The 27968-nt window shown below is 46.0% G+C and overlaps 2 long non-coding RNA genes across 3 annotated transcripts; one reads left to right on the plus strand and one right to left on the minus strand.

Moving 5' to 3' along the window:
* Window positions 1-2503: 2503 nt before the first annotated feature.
* Window positions 2504-3916, minus strand: Gm32141 (predicted gene, 32141). Its single transcript, NR_152734.1, has 2 exons — window positions 3799-3916; window positions 2504-2807 (listed from the first exon to the last, which is right to left on the minus strand). It is a non-coding gene; the product is annotated as a predicted gene, 32141 (long non-coding RNA).
* A 9078-nt stretch (window positions 3917-12994) lies between these two features.
* Gm51783 lies at window positions 12995-17275 on the plus strand. Of its 2 annotated transcripts, none has more exons than XR_003948948.1 (3): window positions 12995-13658; window positions 14373-14543; window positions 16486-17275. It is a non-coding gene; the product is annotated as a predicted gene, 51783 (long non-coding RNA). The 2 variants fall into 2 exon arrangements; XR_003948949.1 differs by lacking the exon at window positions 16486-17275 and adding an exon at window positions 14759-15110.
* The last annotated feature ends 10693 nt before the right edge of the window (window positions 17276-27968 follow it).

A 27968-nucleotide genomic window follows, 5' to 3' on the forward strand; every position in this document is an offset into this window, starting at 1 on the left:
TTCATTGTTTGGGATTAAAGGTGTGTGCTAAGGGCATGTCTATATTTCAGGCAGAAGGATAAAATGTGTGTGCTAAGGCTGAGCCACATCACAACTAGGAAGTTTTTTTTTTCCAGTAAATAACACAATCTTGGGGTTCACAGTATATCCTGCAACAAACATGGAGTCCATCTTGTGTCAGTCAATTCCTCCTGTGCATGGGGTGTAGCTGACACACCCAGGGCCACTCCATGAGAGAGAGAAAACAGATTTCTCATTTCCCAGAAGGTATCAATTGCAAGTGGTTTCTTGGTCAGGGGAAGGGCTTTGTGTGCACTTGCCCGTCTCAGTGCTGAGATTTTGTCTGTTTTGGACCTGTGCAGGCCCTGTATACGCTGCTGCAGTCTCTGTGAGCTCACGTGTGCATCTGTGTTTCTATATCCGGAAGATGTTTGTTTCTGAGACAGGGATTCTTGTGGCCTAGGCTGGCCTTGAACTTGCTTTGCAGCTTTGGACTCCTGATCCTCCTACCTCTATTCAACCAGTCCTGGGATCACAGGTGTGCCCATGATGCCTGGGATAATCTGCTTCTCTTTACTAAATTGTGCCTCTGCAGGAAAGTACCAGGGAACCAGGGGCCCAGAGCTTTGGGCCTCTGACACAAACCAACTGCAGGACCTTGAACAAATTACTGAACCTTAACTTCAGATATCTTATTGGGAAAAGGAAAGGATTAGTTTTAAAATTTATTTTTAAGATACCTTAAAAATGTTTAAGCCAGGTGGTGGTGGCACAGGCCTTTGAGCTTAGCACCTGGGAAGCAGAGGTGAGCAGATCTCTGAGTTCAAGGCCAGCCTGGCCTAGAGAGTGAGTTCCAGGACAGCCAGAGCTATACAGAGAGACACTGTATAAAAAAAAAATCAAATAAATTTCATTATAAAAATACTTGTAGGGGCTGGAGAGATGGCTCAGTGGTTAAGAGCTTTGACTGCTCTTCCAGAGGTCCTGAGTTCAAATCCCAGCAACCACATGGTGGCTCACAACCATCTGTAATGAGATTTGACACCCTCTTCTAGTGTGTCTGAAAACAGCTACAGTGTACTTACATATAATAAATAAATAAATAAATAAATAAATAAATAAATAAATAAATCTTTAAAAAATACTTTCAAATGAATAATATTCTCATGTGCCAAAATTAACCAGATCCTAAGGTCTCCACAACTCAGTGAATTTCTGTACAGTTAGAATAGGAGCTCACAGCAGAAGCTGTGGAGTCCCATATTTAATCTTACACATTGAGTGTTAAATATAATTTTATGCACTTACCTATGACCAAAACAAAAAAGTTGTAAGTAGTGAAGCAGTTTTATATTTTCCTTTATACCCTTTGTATCAACGCAAGGTCCTCGTATAGGCTCAGCTTTCCTTTGTGGCTCGTTAGACCTCTCTTGTGTCTGTTCATGTCACGTTTCTGTGGGTCGAATAAAACTTGCAAAATGTTGTGATTCAGTTGTGGTGAGGACGGAGCTCACCGTCTGGAAGCTTTCCCTACCTTCCTGCACACCGTCCATCAGTGAAGACGCCTGGACAAATACGCACCTATCTCTTTAAGAACAGGGCTGAGGTCATTCACTCAAAACTGCTTCTAGGAGACACACATTTGTTGAATAGGTTTTGTAGTTTCGGGTGACCACCTAAGTCTGTCTGTGTTATGAGGAAACTGAATGTAACCTAACACTTCCTGTCCTCTCTCGTCTCAGTTGGTCAGGATGTATTGGTTTCACGTCTATCTACCGCCTAAATCACACTGGACATTAGGAAATCATGTTTTACTTGTCTTTCTATTCCCCATCATTGAGTATCCACTCCGGTTCAGTAGTTATCCTTTAAATAAGACAATTTACTCCTCTCTGACAGTCTCCAAGTGTCCATCATGCCACTGTTTTAACAAAAAACAAACAGTGTGGGACCCAGGAACCAGGGCTTGTCTGGGTCCTCTCCCCTCCCCTGCTCTGTTACCCAGTTAGAGGGGATGGAGGACCACATTTCGACTAGACTTTCTGGGTTGTAATGTGCATGTTTTTAAACTTTTTTTTTTTTCAAAGAGAAAACTCACATTCAGAAGTTGCACATCACCCAGGCATCCCTGCAGGGGAGAGCTGAGTTCAGGGTGTGTGTGTGTGTGTGTGTGTGTCCTCAGACTGTAAAGAGATGCATGTTGTTCAAGAATCATGATGGAGTGGAGATGGATTCCTTCCCACTGGGCATGCTTGCTTTGGGCACAGGATAGAGGGGAAATGGTTTGTCTTTCTTGGGTTTTATTCTGTCCATCTTATCAGGCAAGGAACCCATGCACCTCCAGACCAAATGGCCTGTTTTCAAGGCCAGCATCTTGTTGCAGAAAATGCAGCTATTCTGAGACGAGGAAAAAGTGGACGGTGATTTCACAGTTCAATGAACCTTACTACCCACCTTCTAAGCACCAGATGAATACAGAAACACACACAAAAACATCTCCACATGGAGAAAATTTCTAGTATTTGGCAATGTTAAATCTAAACAGTGAAATAGGCACAAAACAGAAAGGCTGTTAGCCGGAACCCGCGGAGTCGTCCATCAGACGTACGGAAATCCACCATCTTCTCCGACCCAGCTCCTGGCTGCCGGTCACTCACCCTGAGTGGATGAAAATCATCCAATTTCATCAAGGCACCCTATTTCACTTTCGTGGTGCACAGATTTCCAACTTAAGCAGGTGGACTCTCTGCCATCCTCTGTGTTCTGGCGGCTTGGCACGGAGTAGGTGCTGGGCAAATGCCTGCTGACTAAATAACCAAGCAAATGTTATTCATTACGTAAAGGGGGTTGTTCTTTCAAATTATTTTTGCAGCGTGGAAACCTACCAGAAAAAGCAGGGTTGGGTAGGGTGGAGGAAACCCACTCTGTGCAGGATTTGTCTCAAAGAAATTAATAGGTTATATCTGACACATATGCCTAATTTTTTTTTTTTTTTTTTTTTTTTTTTTTGGTTTTTCGAGACAGGGTTTCTCTGTATAGCCCTGGCTGTCCTGGAACTCACTCTGTAGACCAGACTGGCCTCGAACTCAGAAATCCGCCTGCCTCTGCCTCCCAAGTGCTGGGATTAAAGGCGTGTGCCACCACGCCCAGCCTCATATGCCTAATTTTATAAATCAAGTTTTAAAAATGTGTAAGTGCTTGGAGAGGTGGTAATTAACTGTATGGAACACGGAGTCCGACTAGCTACAGGCACCTGCCGCTGTAGAGTCCTGGAAAGTGGGTGTCTGTTAACAAACGTTTCCAAGATCGAGGAGTTCAAATTTGTGCCCATAGTATTAGAAACATTGTATCTGTTTCAAAACACTCATGTTGCTGGTCTCAGAATCCAGCAGAAGAATGAGATGTGAGATGCTTTTAAAAATTAGCTCCTTGCTCGAGAAATGCCTGTACTCACTGGACTCAAAATATTGCAAGCCACAGAAGTCTCTAGAGAATCACACATGGTAGAAAAATCACATGTGGCACGGGCTTTGCTTTCTTAGCAGTTCGATCCAAAAGCAGAGAAGTGGAGTCAAAAGACATTGGCTCTACCCGAGACCTTAGTCATTCCCAAGCTCAAGTTGTTTCTATGTTTCTGTGAGTCTAACTTGCTTTATCTGTTAGTGGAGGGGGTGGTAACGCAGAGGGAATCTTCCTGTCCCAAGTTCCTGTACCCCCACCCCAACTCCAGCGTCCATTTTCTTGTATGTATAGATGTGCTGTAGGATTGTCCTGGGGATTAAATAAACTAGAACTCACAGTCAGTAATGCAAGAGACAGTTACCAATCAAACGGAGGGCTGGGACAAACGGAGCTCAGGTCCTTCCAGCCACCACGGATAGTGGCCCCCTGGGGATCAAGAGTTAAGAGATGAAGTAACTCCCGGCACAATCCTGTTCCAGCCAACTGGAATTCCCTTGCAGCTGTGATGCCGAGCAACCAAACTGTGCTAAGTTATAGCTCTGTGTGATGAAATAGTCACAGAATCTACTTCACAAGGCTTGTCTGGGGCCCGGGGGTGTGGCTCGGTTGTAGAATACTTGCCTAGGGTAGGCTACGCCCCAGGTTCAATCCCCAGTATTGTGTGTGCACACAGTCTTCGTTTTGGAGCAACTTCCAAGCTTCGAAGAGGATAGCACCTCCTCTGCTTACAACTCGCATTACCGTGGGACATGTGTCAAACAAAGTGTTGAGTCTGTTTCATTGGCCCGATCTCCATTGATGTCATCTTTGTGTTCTGGGAGTCAAGAAACCACACTTCATCTCCAGTCTTCTCTGGGCTGTGTCATCTTTGAGATTTCTCCTGTCCCATGACTCCAACAGTCTCAAGGAGTCTGAGCAGGCGTCCTGTGCCATACCACCCAGAGTACGTTTGTCTGATAGTTCTCTCGGGGTTGACCAGGGTTAACTCATGGGCTTTACATGGGGTTTAGTGAGAGACTCTACTAAGCACCTAGGGCTCTATTGTGCAGATATTTTCATTATCTATGTACATAAAAAAATATCTATTTATTTAACTTAAGTACACTGTAGCTGTTTTTTTTTGTTTTTTTTTCCAGATGCACCAGAAGAGGTGTTCGATCTCATTACAGATGGTTGTGAGCCACCATGTAGTTGCTGGGATTAGAACTCGGGACCTTCAGAAGAGCAGCCAGTGCTCTTAACTGCTGAGTCATCTCTCCAGCTCCATATATATAAAAAATATATTTAAATATTTTTTATTACGTATTTTCCTCAATTACATTTTCAATGCTATCCCAAAAGTCCCCCATACCCTACCCCCCACTTCCCTACCCACCCAGTCCCATTTTTTGGCCCTGGCATTCCCCTGTACTGGGGCATATAAAGTTTGCGTGACCAATGGGCCTCTTTCCAGTGATGGCCAACTAGGCCATCTTTTGATACATATGCAGCTAGAGTCAAGAGCTCCAGGGTACTGATTAGTTCATAATGTTGTTGCACCTACAGGGTTGCAGATCTCTTTAGCTCCTTGGATACTTTCTCTAGCTCCTCCATTGGGGGCCCTGTGATCCATCCAATAGCTGACTGTGAGCATCCACTTATGTGTTTGCTAGGCCCTGGCCTAGTCTCACAAGAGACAGCTATATCAGGGTCCTTTCAGGAAAATCTTGCTAGTGTATGCAATGGTGTCATCGTTTGGAGGCTGATTATGGGATGGATCCCTGGATATGGCAGTCTCTAGATGGTCCATCCTTTCGTCTCAGCTCCAAACTTTGTCTCTGTAACTCCTTCCATGGGTGATTGTTTCCAATTCTAAGAAGGGGCAAAGTGTCCACACTTTGGTCTTCGTTCTTCCTCAGTTTCATGTGTTTTGCAAATTGTATCTTATATCTCAGGTATATTGTGACCCAGAGCAGGGTCTTCCGTAGACGGCAGGCAGCTCAGATTTCAGGCTGCTTTTCTTCCTGTGTCCTGCACAGATCTTTAGCCTCTCATTCTACAATTAATGATGCTTTTCCTACTAGGATTTGTTTGTTTGTTTGTTTGTTTGTTTGTTTGTTTTGAGACAGGGTTTTTCTTTGTAGCCCTGGCTGTCCTGGAACTCACTCTGTAGACCAGGCTGGCTTTGAACTCAGAAATCTGCCTGCCTCTGCCTCCCAAGTGCTGGGATTAAAGGAATGCGCCACCACTGTCTGATTTTTGTTTTGTTTTGTTTATTTTTTGGGGGGGGGTATTTTATAAGTTAAAAAAGTATTTGGCTGGAGAGTTGGGCTCAGTGGTTAAGAGCACTGACTGCTCTTCCAGAGGTTCTGAGTTCAATTCCCAGAAACCACATGGTGGCTCACAACCATCTGTAATGAGACCTGATGCATCTGTTCTGGTGCATCTGAAGACAGCTACAGTGTACTCATGTATAATAATAAATAAATCTTTTTTTAAGTATTATTTTATTTTATGTGTATGAGTGTTTTGCCTGCATGTATGTCTATGTACCATGTGTGGCTGGCTCCCAAAGAGGCCACAACATGTCATATCCCCTAGAACTGGAGTCACAAATGATGATGAGCCACCATGTGGGTGCTGGGCATTGAACCCATGTCCTCTGGATGAACAGCTAGCGGTGCTAACCACTGAGCCATCTCTCCAGTCCCAACTATTAGGGTTCTTAATGATAAATGTGTATTAGTTCCTTTTTTATTGTGATAAATACCATGACCAGGGCAAGTTATAGAAGGAAGAAGGAAGAGTTTATTTGGGGATAGGGTTCCAGGAGGAGAGTCTATAATGAGAGGGAGACACTGTGGCCCAGAACTGAGAGACCTCATCTTCAAATGAAAACACGGAGCAGGATGAACTGGAGTGGGGCCAGACTGCAAAGTTCAAAAGTCTGCACCCAGTGATGTATACTTCCTCCAGCAGGCTTTGCCTCATGAAGAAAGGTTCCACTTCCTCCCAAAAGAGCCACCAGCCAGGAGCTGACCAAGTGTTTAAATAAGTGACCCTGTGCAGCAGGTGGAGGGGACAGTTCTCAGTCAAACCACCACTATGTGTGAAAGCATCTCTCTTTCGATATCTTTGGGTTAAGTCCAGTCTCCAGAGAGAGCCATTTATCTACAGTCACAAAGTCTGTGTGAGACACCCTGTGTTAGGAGCACCCACTTTGGGCATACTGAGGACCCACTATGGGCAGATGTCAGAGACTCACAATAAACAATCTTTAGCAGTTGTTGTATGGAATGCAGTTTTCCAAAAATTTCTATAGTTCTATGCTAACCTATTCTTGTTAGCATTCTATCTGGACTCTGCCCCCACAGTTACCTGGCAACAACCAGGTAGGCTCCTCCCCACAGTTACCTGGCAACAGCCAGGTTGCCTGGCCCAACCGCTGCTTGCCCCCTCCTCTCTTTCTTACTCCTACTTCTCTCCCTTGCCTCTTGCTCCCCCTCTCCCCATTCCCTTCCCACTCTCTCCAAGTGGTCATGGTCATGGCTAGCCTCTATACTCTCTCTCTCTCTCTCTCTCTCTCTCTCTCTCTCTCTCCTCCTACTACTACTACCCTTTAAACTCCCTTCCCCATGCCCTTAATAAACTCTATTCTATACTATACCATTGTGTGGCTGGTCCCTCAGGGGGAAGGAATGCCTTGGCATGGGTCCGCTGAGGCACTCCTTTCCCCCACACCTACATAGAACATATCTCTCCTCTCTTTATCTTTTTATAGTCACAACAATCCTGGGATAGGATTGCCAGAAAGGGAGACAAAACCTGCCCAGGCCTGCCACAAGGGCCCTACTCATAGAATGTAAGGAGTGCAGGGGAGAGCTGCTGAGGTCGGTCTTCTACAGACAGGAGGTCTGGGCTCCTTGGGAGTCAGTTCTCAGCCAGGTCTTCCTGACTCAGTTTGTGAGTAGGGATCCCTTGTTCAGCATCCATAGTGTTAGACCTAGTGGGGAAACCCCTACCCAATTCCCAATTCGGCGTGCACCCAAAAAAATCACAAAGGACCACCATCTTGATGTAAATACATGAGGACGTTTAATTACGGAGCTCCGGACTGACATGTATCTCACACAGGAGATAACGGATGTCGGCCACGAGGCTCGAAAGCTAGGGGTTTTTATGGGGTAAGGGGCTTAGGGGTGTGGAATTCAGCATAGTGACACACTATTAGCTTATTTAAACATTAACAGAAAGATTACATGTTAGCAAAAGGGCATCAGGACTTTGTTCCTGTGGGCTGGGGGCTTATCTTGTTCACATAGCAACCAGTTGATGTATGACTTTACCCAGTGTCAAGGGGCAGTAGACAGAGGGGAGGTTCGGGCCAGGTGGTGTTGACCCAGACAAGATAGCCCTGCTTGTACAATCAAGCTGTTCTTAGGAATGTCTTAACAGCCCTGTCTGTTCTGCTTTGTTCTCGGCCCCAGGCCGCGGGCTCATAGACAACTCTTTTACATGAATCACAAGTTACAAAATCTCATTTTCTTTCAATAGGAAATGGCAAGCTACAGTAAAAGTAGTGTAGCTTCACTCCGACCTCCTACAACCTTCGAAAGTTATGCAATTATGGCTCAGTTGGTAAAATGGCTGCCATGGATGTAGCAAGCACATAAAAAGCTATGCCTGGCCGGGCGTGGTGATGCACACCTTTAATCCCAGCACTCAGGAGAAAGAGGCAAGCTGATTTCTGAGTTTGAGGCCAGCCTGGTCTACAAAGTGAGTTCCAGGACAGCCAGGGCTATAAAGAGAAACCCTGTTTCAAACAAACAAAACAACAACAACAAAAAAGCTATGCCTGGCACCGCAGTGCCTTGGTGGTAGACAGGAAGGGTCATGACCTTCCTGGCCTGCCGATTTTGCCAAATCAGTATCCTCCAGGTTCTGTGAGAGACCTTGTCTTAAAAAAAATTAAGTGAGTACCAGGCATGGTGATGGGTGGTACACACCTTCAATCTTAGCACATAGACAGAGGCAGGCAGATCTCTGTGAGTTTGGAGTCAGCCTATTCTATGTAGTGAGTTCCAGGACAGCCAGGGCCTCATGGTGAGCCCTTGTCTCAGAAAGAAGAATTGTGGAGAAGAGGCCTATGTGGACCTCTGGCCTACACACACCCACCCACACATACACACACACACACACACACACACACACACACACACACACACAGACACCACAGAGATTTTTTTATTGGTAAAAAAAGATTCTACTAGAATCAAGTGTCTAAATAATAGGATTTAACCAAGGGGATCAAAAGGGATTAGAGTGAAACACCAAACCCACGAAGACAAAGAAAATCGAAACCAGAAACCACTCTCTCCCCACTTCCTGCTGGCTCATTTCCAGGTGCCTTTCTGTCTGGTCCCATTGTCTTACTTACTTGATAATCTCCCTGGGCCAGGAGGGTGTTGATTTAGAGCACCTCCTACTCCGACTGATAACAGCCTCCAGGCCTTCCATGCTCTGTGGGGTCTTCTTCAGCCTCCTAATGGCCCACCCGCTGTGCTTTCTGTTACAAATGTGAAAACCTTCATCCCCGCTAACCTACCAAGTGGTAAGGTGTTATTTATTGAACAGATACCAGGAGCACATGAAGGGCCGGGGGCACAGCTCTAAATGGTTGGGGAACCTCAGAGAGCCAAACAGATAAGAAACCTGCTCTTAGCTGCTTGTATCTTCCTGAGGTGGGAGAGGGTGCCCAGAGAATACTCAGAAACACAACAAGCAAGTGTAAGGTGTACTTGGCAGGTGGGCTATGGGAAAGGTCACAGTACAGGGATGGAGGAGGGCACCTGATTCTCCCCTGTTATCAGTGGGAGGCTGCAGTGGAGCAAAACACCCCCAGTCCAGATCTGCCCAGCTTCTGCCCTAATTTCCAGTTTGATCTATCTGGGACCCTTTCCTTGATCTCCACTGAAAACAGGAACGATGTTAAGTGCAGCTAGGCACGCATATCCTAAAGCCGGACTATTTGAAACAGATTTCCAGCTCAGCAAAATGCTCCCCTTGGACCAGTAAGCTGCTCTCTGCTAATAAAATTTACCTGTGTCACAGGTTATGGAGAGGGTGATGTCACCCACGGAGAGAGTGATGTCACCCATGGAGAGGGTGATGTCACCTATGGAGAGGGTGAAGTATGTTTAGCATAAGATGAGCAGAGCTGAGCGTGGCACAGCGGGGCAGATGTCACATTAAAGACAGAATGCCCGAACTGTGGGGTGGAGGACAGCGTCTGCTCAGAAAACGATGGCAGGGTGAGGTTGTGCGACCCATTTCTACCCTTCAACAGCTGTACAGCCTGCTGTGTGGGCCCCCCTGCTCAAAGCCCGAGGCTATGCCAACATGAACACAAGCATGCCTCTTCTTGTATCCATTGGTGTGTTTCCGAAAACCGCTCTTGGTTTTCTGTAGTGAGGAGGGTGGGGGGTTGTTTGTTTAAAACTTTATAAACAGAAGAATTTTTTAAAAATCTTATAGTCACTGTAATTTACATGGTACAGGGCTGGCACTGACAGGTCCCTTCAATGACAAGTCCGTTCAATGACAGAGAGTTTGTCTGAAGCCCAGGCTTGGGTCTCCAGAATCTCTGCACCAAACCAATTGTGCAGTACATTGATCACTACTGATGGAGAAATAGGAGTTACCTTTCTGTTTTCAAGATCTATCTATCTATCCGTCTATCTATCTATCTATCTATCTATCTATCTATCTATCTATCCATGAGATCTTAGAGTTGAACAACAGGAAACTATACCAGTGTTCCAAACCACCTGGCAACTGTCAGATGTTGCCAGTCACAAAATCCACTTCCAATAAGATGCCAGACCTGTCAGCAGCCTTGGTTTGGGAGGTTCTTAGGGACACTTGCTACTGGCAATATGCTGGCAAGCCTACCATGTTCACAGCTTGTGTGAAAAATATCACCCAGGCACTTCATGTCCTGTTGCCCGACGACCTCCAACTGCTGTCCTGCCTCCCTCAGGGGGATGGGGTTAGCAGAGGATATCCACTCACAATGAGATGTCTCACTTTCTGCGTTCAGATGAGACAATTCTCACTGTTTTCTTTAGTAAGAAAATGTTTCCCGAGAGAATTCTTCTTCTTACCACATCATTGAGCTCTAAGAGAAGTTAGTATCTCTCAATGATGGAGACACACTCTTCAAGATCTAGGCTGGCCTGGTCTACATAGTGAGTTCCCTGTCACCCAGGGTGTTACAGTGAGACCCTGTCCTTTACCGAAAGCAGCCTTCATTTTAATTTGGTGTTGCTTGGCCTGTACTGTGGGGCTGTTAAAAGCCACACCCATAGCCTCTGTAGAAGAAATAGATGGCAAAAACTTCAGTAGAACATCGAGGGTGGGGCTGGAGAGATGGCTCAGCAGGTAAAAGCAATGACTGCTCTTCCAGAGGTCCTGAGTTCAAATCCCAGCAACCACATGGTGGCTCACAACCACCCGTACTGAGATCTGATGCCCTCTTCTGGTGCATCTGAAGACAGCTACAGTGTACTTGTGTATAATAATAAATAAATCTTTGGGCCAGGGTTGACCGGAGCAAGCAGAGGTCCTAAAACCTCAATTCCCAACAACTACATGAAGGCTCACAACCATCTGTACATCTACAGTGTACTCATATACATAAAATGAATAAATAAATCTTAAAACAAAGAAAAAGAACATTGAGGGTGGATGAGATTGACCAGCTTGTCTTAGGAAGGAAAGAAGGCTCAGGATTTTGCCAATGACCAAGGGTTTCTGCCAGTCTCATCACCTCGGAAGCTGAGAATGAAGGCATGGAAGAGAAAATTCTGCAGGGCTGAGTTAGGGTTCCAGTGATGTGGCACATTACCTGAGATGCACATATTCAATAACTTTTCTCTTTCACTACCTCTGCTGGGTGGTGGACTAGAGGAGAGGGTGAACCTTTTTAAAAGTAGGCTGGAAAAAAAATGTGTGCCTCCAGGGCCTCTTCAAGGGCACACCCCAATGTCCTGTGTTCCTTTATCCCCCTTCCTAACCGTTCTCAACCTTCCTAACACTTCCACTCTTTGAGACAGCTCCTCATGCTAGGGTGACCCCCAACCATAAAAGTATTTTCATTGCTACTTCATAACTGTAAATTTGCTACTGTTATGAATCATGTTGTAAATATCTGATATGCAGATGGTCTAAGGCGATCCTCTGAAAGGGTCGTTTGACCCAGGTGGGTTGCGAGCTACAGGTTGAGAACAGCAGCTGTAGACACTACGGTCCTCCAAAGGGTTAACTTTGGCTCTCAGTTTGGGTTCAGAGTCCATCATAGTTGGAAGGTCCAGTGCAGACGCAAGAGGCTTCCGGTCACATTTCATCCACAGGCAGGAAGTAGAGGGCCTTGAATGCTGTCACGTGACTTAATCCTTTTCGTTTAGTCAAGGGTCCCAGCCCATAGCCTACATTAGGACGGGTCTTCTCACCTCAGCCCAACTTAGAAATCCCTCACAAACATGCTATAGGTTTGTTTTTTAGGTGATTCTAGTTCCTGCCAATCTGATGATCGAAGAGGGTGTTTTTGTTTTTTTTTTAGATTTTTATTTATTTATTTTAATTTTATGTATGAGTGGGTTTTGCCTGTTATAGCTGCACCACATGCATGTAGTGCCTCTAGAATCCAGAAGAGGGCGCCAGAAACCAATGTAACTGGAATTAGGACTGAGCCATCTTATGGATGCTCTGACCCCAACCTGGGGCCTCTGCAGGAACAGTAAGTACTCTTAACTGATGAGCCATCTCTCCAGCCCTTTTAATGATCAGTATTAACCTTGACATTTTTTAAAACATTCCATCATCTCCCAAGAACACCACAGGTGAGCGAGCAAACCTTTAGCAAACGGACTCTTAGGGGACACTTAAGGTCCAAATCATAACAAGTGGCTAGAGATGATTAAACAAGAATACTGGCAAACTCAACAAGTCTGGGCAACTCCCCTGCAGCAGCTTATCTCCCGAGATTTGTTTCAAGGACTTCTCCTGTAGTAAATTATTAAACAGTGTAAATCTACATCTGAGATAAAGCAAAAGGAAGGGAATGTTGTTTGAAGTTGGAGGTCAAACATTCAATGGCCTCGTGCTGCACGGACACCTGTCCTTTAGCACAAGCACAAGGGTTGGGTAAATGGAGACATAGTTGCAATTACCCTGTTTGAAGCGCTCCTGTTTCTGTGCCCAGGAACGGCTTGAAACCTGGAGGAGAAACACTTTCTCACCAGGGGGAATAAGGAGCTGGAAGTTTCGGGACCATCTTGCTTGCACACCTGCTGCTCAGAATCTGGGGGAGAGGCCTTTGCTAAGCCAAGTCGCCAACACAAAGCTTCTCCAAAGGCCAACAGGAATAGTGGCATTGCAAGAAGATGTGTGCCATGGTAAACTCTGAGTGTGGCCACCCCAGAGGGTCGTGAGGCAGGGCCAGCTTTTAGTGTATTCGTTGCTGGAGTTACAGAAAGGAAGGCTTCTAAAGGCAAAAATGAGAAAGATCACACAACCTCTTTTGTTGCAACAATCCTTTGGCCAGGCAGACTAGTGGACAAGGGCGTTCAAAGGTCAGAGGTCAGTCCAAATTTAAACAGAAGACGGCGGATCAAATGTCCTTGCACAATCGTGGTGTAGTGTGTAAGGTTGTAGATGCCCTTGTTCGAGGCTGTGATTCTGTCAGTCTTTGGAGGGCAGTCCTTTTTATCCAGGACTTGGTGACAGTCGCTACTCCAGGGCTTTCCAGCTTGACCTAAGTGACTCTGTTTTCTCTCTGACAACCTTTACACTTTCCAACCCCACCCTGCGAAGGCCTATACCTGATACAAGATCCCCTAAGCTGTTACCGTTCGTTCCTACGTCAGGACTTGCTCTTACCCTGTTCTCTCTGACCTACAATGTGCCATCTCAGGTGACCTTCTGTGTCCCCATGGCCTGGAGACAACGCATTGTCCTGGGCTCCCCTGTTCTACCTCCTTTTCCGCCCCTGCCACTCTGGCAAATTCTACTGTTTATTAAAGTTCCCACCCTGGCCTGTGAACTGGAAGTGGCTGTAGATTGTGGAAAGAAAATGTGGTCTTGTGTGGGAGGTTCCGGCACGGTCTAGAATTTCAGCACTCTCAGTAATTCTCACCCTGAGTTGACACAAAGACTAGGTGAGTGAAGATGCCTAGATTCTACTGTAGCTGAAATCTGGGGGGGAAGGGAGGAGGCATGAAAGGTGGGAGCACTCCTAACAGGGATCTGCCAAGTAAATGCCAGGTGTCTGAACCTGTACTGTCCAGGGAGCCTGTGTGTCTCCTCTGGACCAGGAACTGGTCTATCTTTGAGGCCACTGGGGTTCCGGAATTCAGAGCCTTCTCAGAAGCCCCTATCCCACCCCACCCCGCCCTCCGCGTGTCCCGGAGGCAGCTCAGCCACTTTGCCGGACTCCCTGCCCAGCTGAACCTCAACATTCCTGATGAGACCGAGGAAGGCGCTAATTAAACTAATCACGGGAGAGAGCTGCTTCCCGCTCGTGATCCGTTTGCGAGCACCTCCATAACGAGGTTATTATTATGTGTAAGGGGAGTTTGGCTCTAAATTTTAATTTCCTGGGACACCAGAGCCAATGCCAAGGAGGAGTTTATGGAAATGCAGCCTGATGCCAAAAACAAATTAGATTTGTTCTGCCACAGGATATTTTGTGAAGTTGTGAAGGATTGGCCACATGGGGAGAGACTTACCTTGACTGCTTCATCTCCCTGTCGGTCTATGCCCAGGCCTTAGAATATTCTCGATGTAATAAAGTCCCTTAAAATGCAGACTGATTCCTTTTTTAAATCCACATACTTAATTTATAGGCTCTTGTTCCCTGCCCTTCTCCACAGGAGAACCTTGATTGTCTTTTTTAAGCTGGGTTTTACACTGTTTTCTTCTCCTGTGTGGTTTGGGAACTATCGAAGAGAAGAACAATGCCTAACAAGGAAAAACAGAAATACTCAATTGGTGTCTGACTAATCAGGTTACGACTCAGATGGACTCTACACCATTCTCCCCAGGTAAGAGACCACAGGCTGCTTTTCTTTCCCCAGTCTGCTGTCCTGTCCCCTCCCCTCCCCTCCCCTCCCCTCCCCTCCCCTCCCCTCCCCTCCTCTCCCCTCCCCTCCCCTCCTGTCCCCTCTCTTCTCTTCCTCTTCCCCTCCCCTCCCCTTCTCCTTCCCCTCTCCCCTTCCCTCTCCTTCCTTCTTTCCTTCCTTTTTTTTTTCTCTTCCAGGATAGGGTTTCTCTGTGTAGCCCCGGTGGTTCTGGAACTTGTTCTGTAGACCAGGCTGGCCTCGAACTCAGAGACTTGTCTGTCTCTGCCTCCTGAGTTAGCCACCAGTGCGCAGGCCCAGTTTCTTTCTTCGCTGTCCCTCTCCATGCTTTAAACCCCTGGTGTATATTTGGGCAACTTCAAGATAACTCATAGGTGAGTTAAAGGTCCCAGTACCTTTGTGTACGATGTTCACAACAGTACCCTGTGATTGGCCCTCTGTTAGTTCAGTGGTTTAAGTCAACCTTGGAACACACAGAGTTCACTCTGCTTCTGAGAGTTTGTACAATAAACATGTTGTATCTGGACACAAAAGGACAAAAGATGAACAATAAGCCAGGGAGAAGAATTCCATGCTGTGCCCACAGGCAAGGTTAAATGTTGTTATTACACACAACGCTCTCCTGAGGATCTCTCCTTATCTCACCAGCCCACCTTCGGGAGTTTGCTTATTCAATGAGAATCTGTGTAATAAACCACATTGTAGTTGGGCATGAGAAGATAAAAGATGAACAGTAAATTGGGGGCAGCGGTCACATGCCGAGCTCACAGGCAAAGGCTTAGTGTTACACACAAAGCTCCCCTTAATATCTTCCCTTAGGGTTCCCTTTACGCCATAAAAACCACCCAGGAGGCTAGAGAGGTGGCTCAGCTCTTCCGAACACTTGTTGCTCTTAGAGAGAACCCAGCTTCAATGTCCAGCTTCCACATGGTGGCTCACAGCCATCTATGACTCTGTCACAAGAGATCTGTTGCCCCTTTCATAGTGGGTCAGGCCTACCTGGCTGTTGCCAGGTAACTGTGGGGAGGAGCATACCTGGCTGTTGCCAGGTAACTGTGGGGTGGAATTTAGACAGAATGCTAACAGTGGAGTCTTGGTATTCTTAGTGGGACATGGCTGAGACCAGGAGGGAGGATGTCGTGCTGAAGGTTGGCAGACAGAGAGCATAGGAAATAGTCATCTCTGGCTGGATGTGGGGGAGTGGATAGGATAGGAATATGGGATAAGCTTGCTTTGTGGGCTGAAGGCTTCTTGAACGTTGATATTCTAAATCAATTATACTTATCTATCTACCTATCTACCTACCTACCTATCCATCTATCCATCAACTATCTATCTACCTACCTACCTATCCATCTATCCATCCATCATCTATCTATCTATCTATCCATCCATCATCTATCTACCTACCTATCCATCTATCCATCCATCATCTATCTATCTATCCATCTATCCATCCATCATCTATCTATCCAGCTATTCATCCATCATCTGTCTATCCATCTATCTATATACCTACCTACCTACCTACCTACCTGTCTGTCTGTCTATCTATCTATCTATCTATCTATCATCTATCTATCTATTTGTGTATATTTGTGTTGTGTCTTGTGTGTGCTTGGGCATGTATGTACACACATGTGAAGGTCACAGGACAGGAGTTGATTCTCTTCTTCTACCAGGTAGAACCAGGGGTGGGGGGCTATTCTCAAGTATGGGCCTTGGTAACAAGAGCTTTAACCTGCTCAGCTATTTATTCCACCGGTCCAGAGATCCTAAGTTTAAGGTGACTACTTGGTATGGGCGAGGCTTTTCTTGAGTCTGTCTGGTTGCTGGGACACAGCCGAATCAGGGCATCATATGTCGGATTGAGAAGTGTGTCCTTTCAAAGAGTCCTCTGTTGAAGCCCTAACCACAGATATCATCACACTGTTTGAAGATGGAGCCTAGCAGGAGGAAACAAAAGTTGAATGGTACTGGAAAGTGCGGCCTTAATCCTGGTGTCCTCGTAAGAAGGAACACAAGTTGTCCCTTTCTACGCATGTGCAGAAGGCGGTGTGAGGGACCAGTGAGAAACTGGCTGTGTGCCAAGCACAAGAGGAACCTCCTGGGCGACCATCCCTCCCAGTACAACCTTAGGCTTTCTGCCTCAAGAACTGGTAGGCCATGAATTTCTGTTCTCAAAGTCACCTACCTGACCTGTGGCATTTCGTCATGACAACCCTGGTGGCTGAAGATCCTGGGGAAGAGTTTTTCAGGGCAAAAGTCACCGAAGATGCAGCAGGGAGTGACACAACACAGGATCACACAAGGGAAGACCAGAAGATGGCAGTCACTTAGCCAAGGACAGCTGCTGGTAGCTGCTTCCAGAGAGCCAGTTCTGCTGCAGTGCCCATGTGTCAGGGACAGTGCTGGGATCTCAGTGTTTTGCAGTAGATGTAGGCCCTCAAGGATCTCACGGTGGGTAAAGGACACACAAACACAGTGCCACTACAACATGGTCAACGGTCAGTGCTGCTTTAAGAAACAAGGCGAGTTGTCATGTAGAGGATCTGTCTCAGGGGAGGTGGTGTTTGAGATGAACATCAAATCTGAGACGGGGTTTGCCGGGAGAAGAGAACTGAGAGTGTCAGGCTGGAGAGACAGCTCAGCGGGTAAGAGCACTGACTGTTCTTCCATAAGTCCTGAGTTCAATTCCCAGCAATCACATGGTGGCTCACAACCATCTGTATTGGGATCTGATGCCCTCTTCTGGTGTGTCTGAAGACAGCGACAGTGTACTCACATACATGAAATAAATAAGTCTTTTTAAAAAAAGAGAGAGGGGCTGGAGAGATGGCTCAGTGGTTAAGAGCACCAATTGCTCTTCCAAAGGTCCTGAGTTCAAATCCCAGCAACCACATGGTGGCTCACAGACATCTGTAATGAGATCTGACGCCCTCTTCTGGTCCATCTGAAGACAGCTACAGTGTACTTAGATATAATAATTAATACATCTTTAAGAGAGAGAGAGAGGGAGAGAGAGAGAGAGAGAAAGGAAGAAAGAGAGAAAGAACTGAGGGTGTACACACCAAGGGCCCGTGGCAGTTGAGGCAGGAGGACAGCCACATAGCAAATTCCAAACTAGAGAAGACTGCAGGTCAAAACACTGGGAAGCCCAAGCGAGTGCAGGTCAGGTTGGGGGTGGGGCAGAGTAGAGGAAGCAAATTGTGATCAGAATGTGAAATGCCTGTGGGGGACCATGCAGAATGGAGCTGCTACATAATCTCTAGACGGAAGAGAAAATCCAGGTAGTACTGCAGAGTATGAGCTAAGACAGGAAAGCCACTTCTAGGAAGTATATGTGGGAGAGAACTCAAGTTGATGGCTGAGATGAAGGGGATATTTGGGTGAGGTGAGACCTAACAATGACTTCTAATCTTCTGCTTGGATGCCTGAGATCGGTACAACACTTGTCAGCATTAGGGACTGATAGGTGAGAAACAGAGACTGTTGGCTGGGGGGAAAATGGGACACAGTGGCCCAAGGGGTGTTGATGAATTCCGGTTTAGACATGCCCACTTTGAGGGGCCCGTGGGGAATGTCAGCAGGCAGCTTGAACACCGATTTGGAGTTCTGGGAGAATGTGGGTAAAGTTGAACGGTACGTACGGTAACGGAGAATGTGGGTAAAGTTGAACGGTTACCGTACGGTAACTGAAGTCAGGCAATAAACAGAGGGAGCAAAGAGCCATCAGCTATCGGCTGGTTGTCCTATGTCCAGTTGTATGTTCCTGTGTGTTATCCACGGCCAGCAATGTTGTTTAGGGGAAACTATTGCCACCGTCTTTTTCCAATGAATACTCGGAGGCACAGAGAGATATTAAGAGAGTTTCCCAAGCTTACATAATTGACAGGTGAATTTAAACCTGTGTGATCTGTCCCTCAGACATATTTATGTTCAAGGGGTAAGGAAAGAAGAGCCCGAGGAGAAACCATTTGACCTCGGACCAACAACAAAGCCAAAGGGATTCTTAGAAGCCAGATGGAGGGCATCAAATGCTCAAAGGCCTGCAAAGATAAGGGGAGGCCATTAGGAAGAAGTTCTGGAGACAAGCTGTGGTCAGACAGCTAGGAGACCGCAGAGGCACACGGCATTAGCAGACAGGGAGCAAAGGCAGAAAGCAAATGTTAAGATGAGGCTGTGGTTTGATATAAACCATGCAACAAGGTTAGATAGGCCCCGAGGGAGGAAGGACGGGTGGTGGGCTGGTACTGTAGCAAGCATATGCATGATGTCATGTTGGCAAGTTTATCTCCAGTCGACACCCTCCTCTCCAGTGTTGAAGGCCCAGAACCAAGCTTGCCAGAGCAAGGGTCTGCAGGCTCCTGTGAGCTTATGTTTAAAAAACCAGAATGTTGATTAATTAATTGTTTCTGAGTAATATACTACAAAGGGAGCCAGATGTTCGTGGTTTGTTAATGAGAACATTATAGTCAGTAGGCAGTGCCTCATGATAATTAAAATGTTGCCAGGGAGTGTGAGCTCCATTATTAGTTATATTTGCTGACTATCTCAGGTGTCCATGATCCATAGCCATCTTTCCGTGGGCAGACATGAAGTCCAGTGACAGATTTTCTTTCTTTTCTTTTCTTCTCTTTTCTTTCCTTTCCTTTTCTTCTCTCTCTCTTCTCTTTCTTTTTTCTTCCTTCCTTTCTTTCTTTTTCTTTTTAAAGATTTCTTTATATGTAAGTACACCATAGTTGTCTTCAGACACCCCAGAAAAGGGCATCAGACCTCATTAAGGATGGTTGTGAGCCACCTTGTGGTTGCTGGGATTTGAACTCAGGACCCAGCCACCATGTGCTTGCTGGGATTTGAACTCAGGATCCAAGGGAGGGCAGTCAGTGCTCTTAACTGCTGAGCCATCTCTCCAGCCCCAGATTGGATTGTGTTTGTATGTATGTGTTCCTGTGGATGTGTGAGTGCTTAGGGGTGTGTGTGCACACATGCCATTGTGCGTGGGGGTCAGAGATCAGCATCAGGGATCTTCTACCAATCCCACTCCTCCTTGCTTTGAGACATGGTCCCTTACTGACCTCAGTGCTCACAGATTGGCTAGAATGGCTTTCCAACAAGCTCTAGGGACACACTGTCTCTGTCTCTCTAGGGACGGGATTCCCAGGCAGGCCACCATGCCAGGGTTCTTTCATGGGTGCTGCGGGGATCGAACTCACATCCTTAGGCTTCTGCAGCGAGTGCCTTGCTGGCTGAGCCATCTCTTCAGCTCACATTTGGATTGTTCTCTGGCACTTTGATGTAGTGCTTCTCACACGGGATCAACATTTTATCTATATGCAACTTGCTATGCCCATTCACCACTTCCCTTAGGTTTCCTTTTTTTTTTTTCCCGTTAACTAAAAATTCACAGTAAAATATTTCACTATAAATATTTCAGTAAAATATTTACTAATGTATATTTTAAACGTAAATAAATATTTTACAAAGATTATATTATTTTAAAAGGAAAAATCTGTGCAAGAAATGTGAATGGAGGAATGGGCTGATAACTTGATATTAATCCCAGTGGTCCGGGGGTAGAGACGGGATTCCCAGGGCAACCTGGCTAGTTACGATAGCCAAATTGATGAGCTGCAGGTTCACAGGCACCACTGCCTTACTGAGGAAAATGGAGAGCGATCGAGAAAGTGACCCAAAAGTCCACTGCTGGCCTCCACACATGGGCACACACATATATGCACACACATGCTGTCACATAGCACATGGGAAAATGGGAAAATCTGACTGTGTGATATGCTCCTAAATCATTGTGACATCTAGCAGTGACGTAGCCGAGCTCCTGAGAATGCCTTTCTCAAACACCATGCAATCCCTCCATGCCATCAGAGCCTGCCACTCACAGCACTGCTCCACACCGGACACAGGCAGATGTATAGGGAGCCATGAAGTCTGGGCAGGAGAGCCCATTACTCAGACTGTATAAGTTATCAGTCATTTTTGTACTGACTTCCTTTCATTTCCTTCCTGGTTGTTTTTTTTTTTTTTTTTTGGTTTTTCCAGACAGGGTTTCTCTGTGTAGCCCTGGCTGTCCTGGAACTCACTCTGTAGACCAGGCTGGCCTCGAACTCAGAAATTCACCTGCCTCTGCCTCCCAAGTGCTGGGATTAAAGGCGTGCACCACCAGGCCCGGCATTTCTTTCCTGTCTTAGTTAGGGTTTCATTGCTGTGAACAGGCACCATGACCAAGGCAACTCTTATAAGGACAACATTTAATTGGGGCTGGCTTACAGGTTCAGAGGTTCAGTCCATCATCATCAAGGTGGGAGCATGGCAGCATCCAGGCAGGCATGGTGCAGGAGGGGCTGAGAGTTTTACATCTTGTTCCAAAGGAAGCCAGAAGCAGGCTGTTTGAATGAGGGTCTCAAAGCCCATCCCCACAGTGACACACCTCCTCCAACAATGCTACACCTCCTCCCACAAGGCCACACCTCCTAAAAGTGCCATTTTCTGAGGCAAGCATATTCAAACCACCACATGACCTACCTTCCTTCCTTCCTTCCTTCCTTCCTTCCTTCCTTTCCACCTCCTCTTCTTTCTTTCTTTCCCCTCTTCCCCATCTCCTTCCTTTCCATGTTCCCACTAGGAAAGCTTGAATATTTATGAGTTAGAGGAACAGATGAAGCCCAACGTTTGGTAAAAGAGGCAACATCAGATAGCGAAGGAGCGGCAGTAAGACTCAGCCCAGAAAGGAGGGAGAATCGCTCTGTGATGGAGGACTTCGCCATGTTGATAAAAGAATTCTCATTTTACATCAAAGGTGAAAGAAAAGAAGTTTATTTAGTGCACCAAAAGGAGCCCCCGAGTATGAAAGTGACAGAATCACCAGTGCAGTTTTGGTTAGGGGAAACTACTTCAAGGGCAATTTCCCAGAATGCAATTCCCAGTATGCAAATGAGGGTGCTTCTGTGGTATCAGGGTGTGGCTAATTCTGTTTGCTCTCGTTATTATGCATTGTGCTATTTGGGTTGAACGGAGCCATGATTTTTCTGTTTTGGAGATGGCTTATGGACCAGGCTTGCACTGGGAACCCATTTCCTTTTGGGCCTCTCAATGATGAGCTTTTTTTCCTACCCCACCCCCCACAATGCAGCAACCTCCCAAAGAGAACCATATGCAGGCACTGATTGGATGCGCTATTTGTATTGCGTGTCCGGAGAGGAAGCACCATCTGGAGATAGAACTGTTGAACCCCAGAAGAAATAAATTTGACAAGAAGGTTAAAAATGCCGAGGTCAAACGCAAGAAAGAAATGCTGATAAATGGTCCCAGAACAACACAGAAGCCGTACAGGCACAGCCATGACCAGACATTTTTTTCTGATTCCACCAATCTTCCTTGTTGCTGAAAATCACTGACATTTCGGGGGTTTTGATGCGTTTGTCCCGATTCCTTTTACTTCCTTCAACATGGCACAAGGACCGTCTCCAACACTGGTCAGTAATCCAGGGCCTGGGGACTTTTAAGTATAACAGCTGTGAGCAAATTCAAGTCTTCTTATTCCTCTTTTACTTCTCTGCATTCAGAGGAAACACTGACCAGGAGCAATGTATCACAGGCTCACAGATTTGTCTATCCCAAGTAGGCTTTTGGGGTCCCCTTTGAAGAGAAAGTGTGGATCCTTAACTGGCACATCACTGACAGGGCGAACACATATTTGTACCTAAGATACTTTCTGAGAAACAAATTATTTATTCTGGATAGAGGGACGTGGTAATTTCCTCAAGTTTGATAGCCATTGGGGTAGTCTCATGCAGAAGACACAACTGGGGGAAATGAGAGAGAGAGAGAGAGAGAGAGAGAGAGAGAGAGAGAGAGAGAGAGAGTAAAGGAGCCAAAGGGGCTTTTCATGGCTTTTCACGTATATCCAGAAGAGTAAACTCTAAGGAACCTCTTACTGACCAGGCCAATAAATGTCCCTGTCCCAAACAAAAGGTGAAAGCTAGCTGAGAAATGATACCAGAGGTTGTACATACACATACATACATATACACACATACACACATACATACATGCACACACATGCATGCATGCACACACACACACACATACATGCACACACACACACACACACACACACACACACACACACACACACACACACACACATATGCACACACACAGAATCACAGGAGGCCAGACCCTCTCCTCTGAGGCCTGCAAGGTTCTCTGTGAGTAATGAAGTACTCTGGGCATGCTCCATGCCTACGTGGCATTTCAGATTCTCCTGTGGGCCCTGCTTTCTTTTTGGATTCAGAGGAAACACTGTGGTAAGACAGAGGACTGAGGCATGTGAGGAGGTCGCTCACTGGAGCCCTGTTAGGCAGCTTTGATGAAGCTTGTAGGGTGTCAGGCTGTGCAGCTGAGAGAGTCCGATCCTTCTGAAACTCTCAGGTTCTGGTTCCTCCAGGACCCAGGTCAACTGAAGGAGGAGAAGGAGGAAGTCAAAGAGGAAGGAAGGACTGCTAGTAAATCTGAGTTGCTGGAGGGATTCACCACAGAGCAGGGTCTTTGTCCATTAGGGTTTGAGGACTGAAGTTCTCAGTGAGTTCAAAGAGAATGTTTAGTGGGAAGAACACTTACGAAAGAAGAGGCAGGGGCTTGAGCAGGAGTTCTGAAACAGAGCTGAGGAGGTACCAGTGGTGGTAAGGCCTGTGTGACACCCTGAGAGAGACTTCAGTGTAGAAGAAACCAGGAGAGATTAAGAACCCAAGAAAACAGGAGAAGAACCCAAGAGAGTAGCTGGGCAGTGGTGGTGCACACTTTTAATCCCAGCACTTGGGAGGCAGAGGCCGGTGGATTTCTGAGTTCAAGGCCAGCCTGGTCTACAGAGTGAGATCCAAGATAGCCAGGGCTATACAGAGAAACCTTGTCTAAAAAAAAAAAAAAAAAAAAACCAAAACCAAACAAGAAACCCAGAGAATAAGGCTCAGTTGAGTAGAATCAACCAAAGGTAGTACATAGCAGACGCTACCTTTGAGGCAAGGGGATTCCTTGAGCCTAAGAGTTTGAGGCTAGCATGGAAGAGAGAAAGAGAGGGAGAGGGAGAGGGAGGGGGAGGGGGAAGGAGGGGGAGGAAGGGGGGAGGAAGAGAGAAATACACATAGAAAAACAGGAACAGAGAGACAGAGAAAGAGAGAGAGATGAGGGAGAGAGAGCGAGAAAGAGAGAGAGAGAGCGAGTACACATGCTCACGGATGTGAGTGAGAGTGGGGCTGGATGTCACCTCTGAGGACAAGGCCAGGATTGAAGACAGATCCCGCGTCACTGGCAGCAGGATATTCACCAAACACTGCCACCTGTGCAGTCTGAGGAATTCCCCTCAGATACCGGGGCCCTCAGCTCATGTGCAGATCGATTCTCGACATAACACCACAGAAAAGCATTCCATGAGGAGGCATAGTGAAGAAAAGAGTTTATGGATTAAACAGAAGACTCTAATTGACCTTCTTAGGTGAAAGGCCCAGGTTCTAGCAGGCCTGAGAGGCCCGAGAGGGTAGGCTCACACATCCATGTCCAGTTCCCACTGAAAGAGGCCAGTAATGGTGCGTGCAAAGAGAGGAGACCCAGTGGGACTACACGGAAGATAAAAGGGACCAGTGTCCCCTAAGTCCATCTTTGAGGTGCTGACGTGAGCTTTAGGGAGAATTAAATTCATGCAGGTGGCTGGGGTGTGCATAACCAGGCAATGCTAACCACGGTGTGGCCTGGCTGAGCACTGTCGCAGTTCTGACTAGGAAACGTGATCCAAAAGACAACTGACATCACTCGAGGCAATCGATCTGTCCCTTCTGCTCTGCCATGACTTCATGGATAATTACCCTCATCTGGAGGGAGGAGGGTTCCACTTGGAAAGATTTTCATCCAAGGTGACACATGAGAAGCTAAGGACAATGACTCCGGTCTGTGCCTTCAGCCACAGTAGGACAGACAGACAGACAGACAGACATGAAGGTAGAGACTCCAGGCTTTTGTCAAGCTTTTCGCTGCCCTGTAGGCCCCAGTGAAGTGCCGGGGCTTTTAAACACGAACAGGCTTTAAGTGCCTGTCTCAAGACAAGATACATTTAAGGAAGTGGTCCTCAATTGTCCGAATGTTGCAACCTTTTAATACAGTCCTCGTGCTGTGGTGACCCCCAACCATAAAAATTATTTTTGTTGCTACTTCACAACTATAATTTTGGCACTGTTATGAATCTTAATATCTGTGTTTCCGGCTGGTCTTAGTTGACCCCTGTGAAAGGGTCATTTGATCCCCAAAGGGGTCGCAGCCACACAGGTTGAGAGCCACTGATTTCACGAGCAGCCGATGCAGGGGTTAACAGAGAAATATATCCAAGTGCCTCACAGTGGCTGAGCCTGTGATGTTTGGGCTTTGAAGCTACTCAATCTTTAAGTTTAGGTATTAGGAAAAGGATGTGCTGGAATGTTCTATCTCTCCTTCTCCCATGGCATTTTGTCCTTGAGGAGGAGGTTGTTTCGGGTACATTGTAGAGACTTTTAGATAGGATTGCAAATGGGGAGAAAACACTGATCAAAGGGACCTTGCCTATATATCTGGCACAAGAAAGTTGGACTAGGCACATAGACCATAAACCTTTGTTTTTTTTTTTTTTTTACTGAATATATTCATTTATTATCAAATTTTCAATGTTTTGTGACTTAAAGCTCAGTATATGGAGAAATTTTACAAATTATGTAGTTTTATTAAATGGCACATATTTCACGTACAACATCCTTGCAGTCAAAGACTATATCCAAGTTCACAATTAATACAGAACTATGTAAAATAGGTACTTGAAAGAAAACATTAAAAATTTTAATGTTATTTGGACCATAAACCTTTGTAACAATCATTTGTGAAGTGTCTCATCTCAGAAAGGGGAGTCATAAAGATCAGGCTATGTCCATACTCTGAGTGACTTCACGTTGTATAAAACAATGGATTGGTTTGGTTTTGGCTTAAGGTTTTGGTTTAAGGTTGACTCCATCTTGAGTGTGGGGAATAATCTCACTCCTGGGGGGACAAACACCACAATCTCTCTGGCACTACACATGTGCCCAGGGTGATACATGACTTATTCCCCAGAGTGGAAAAGGTGCCACTCTGTGACTTAATGGGGCAAAGTGAGATTGTAGGCCAATAAGGGTGCATTAAAAAAAATCATATTGGAAAAACCACACTGAAGAACTTAGTGGACAGGCCAGACCAAGGAAAGGTGTAACTTCCTCATCTGGCCCCCCCTAAAATGATGGACACCTAACATAGCAATAATAATGGACACACACTGACCTATTATCCAATACACAGTGTGTATGTACACCAAGGAGGGAAAGACAGAACTCTGAACTGTCCCTGGGACTTCACCTTAGCTCATCCCCCATTGCTGACCGGGCCTATTCAACGTTCATCTGCCCATCCACCTGTTCGCCCATCTGGACCTGCTTCTGTTTTTACCTAGAAGCTGGACTCAATTCTTCAGCATCACTGTGAACCCTGACTCCCCCACAGCCTGTAGCACCTTCTTCCCTGCAGATGGTTTCTGGTTTGTTACTGTATCAATATAGACCCTGCTTAATTTCCACCAGCCTATTTCAAAAACCTCTTGACCGCTGCTGGATTCTCTTGAACATACACAAATTAACTCTGTAAACTACACATACATTTATAAAGAGAAATATACTCACCATGTACTGTGTGTTGTGTGGTTGCAATAAAAATCCCCTTATACTCTCTCTGTTCAGATTATCAAGGCATCTGAGATTCTCTGGAAGATTTTTCTCATTGAAACTGCTACATCTTGTGAGTTTACCATTTGCTCGCTATAGGGGAATGGGTCTTTCATATGTGGTCTGGTCTGTTTTGAAAACTTCTCAGTGCCAGTCACAAGAGATAGAAATCAGAACAAGCAGTGTAAAGGGACCCTTTCCTGTCTCACATCCTCTCTGTTTCTGGGCACACTAGAGAACCAGGAATGATGGACTTTCTGGAGACAAGAGTGTTATAGCTAGAGAAAGAAAGATGAATTGTCCATTTTTTTAAAACCCCAGGACATATGTATTAATGTCTTTGGTCTCATAGATATGACTAAGGACTTCCATATGAGAAGGCTGTGTTGGATTATCTGGGTTTGAGGTCACCATGATCATATGGGTTCCTAGACACTTGGAAAGAAAAGTTGTCTTAGTTAGGGTTTTACTGCTGTGAACAGGCACCATGACCAAGGCAACTCTTATAAAGGACTACATTTAATTGGGGATGGCTTACAGGTTCAGTGGTTCAGTCCATAATCATCAAGGTGGGAACATGGCAGCATCCAGGCAGGCATGATGCAGGAAGAGCTGAGAGTTCTACGTCTTCATCCACAGGAAGCCAGGGGCAGACTCTCCTCGGGCAGCTAGGAAGAGGGTCTCAAAGCCCACCCCCACAGTGACACACTTCCTCCAACAAGGCCACAACTACACCAACAGGGCCACACCTCCTAACAGTGCCACTCCCTGGGTCAAGTGTATTCAAACCAACACAAAATTCAAGAGCAGAGAAAAAAGAAATATGAAGATAAAGGGACCAGAGGTTGGAGTTATGGGATTGCTGGCTCTGAAGACAGAGGAAGAAATCTCAAACTAGGATACATGGCAGCTTCTAGCAGTTAAGAAAGTAAGTTAAATTTATCAACCAATTCTCTTTGGGGCCTCCAGAAAGAGCTGAGTTCTGGTGACACCTTGATTTTTATCTCAGGGAAGCCTACTTGGAACTTCCAGCCTCCAAGAATGTAAGATAATAAAATTGTAGTCTTTAAAACCTGTTTGGTTTGGGTGGGTTGTTTTTGTTTTGTTTTGATTTGTTTTTCCAGCAAAATCAACTAATACAGAGAGAAACTGTTTGATAAGATCTCCCACCCCCACCCCCAAGGATGGCATTTTCAAAGAGTGTGAAAGAGCAGTGCATTGTGGGCAGTAAGGTACAGACACAAGACCTACCTCTGGCCATCTGGATATGTATGTGTGCAAGACGAGCTTTTCCACTTCAGAGGGCTGGATTGCAAGGGACAGAAGCCTCTGGGGGAATACAAATGTCAGCTAAAGCCAGGAAGTAGAGGAGGTGACTCAAGGAAAGGACACAGGCCTCGAGAACTATTTTAATTTTTGGAAGGACAACAAGAGTTTCAAGAGTTTCAGGAATACAATGTCAATAAGAAGACCCTAGGCTGCTGGACCAAATGGAGTAGGAGAGGAATAGAACATGAAGTGTAACCCGATCTGGAATAACAGGCTACACACATTCTATGGGTCTCTTACTGAGAACCCTGGTGGGGGGGGGGGGGGGGAAGGA

Source organism: Mus musculus, chromosome 10 (assembly GCF_000001635.26).
Source record: "Mus musculus strain C57BL/6J chromosome 10, GRCm38.p6 C57BL/6J".
Taxonomy (NCBI): domain Eukaryota; kingdom Metazoa; phylum Chordata; class Mammalia; order Rodentia; family Muridae; genus Mus; species Mus musculus.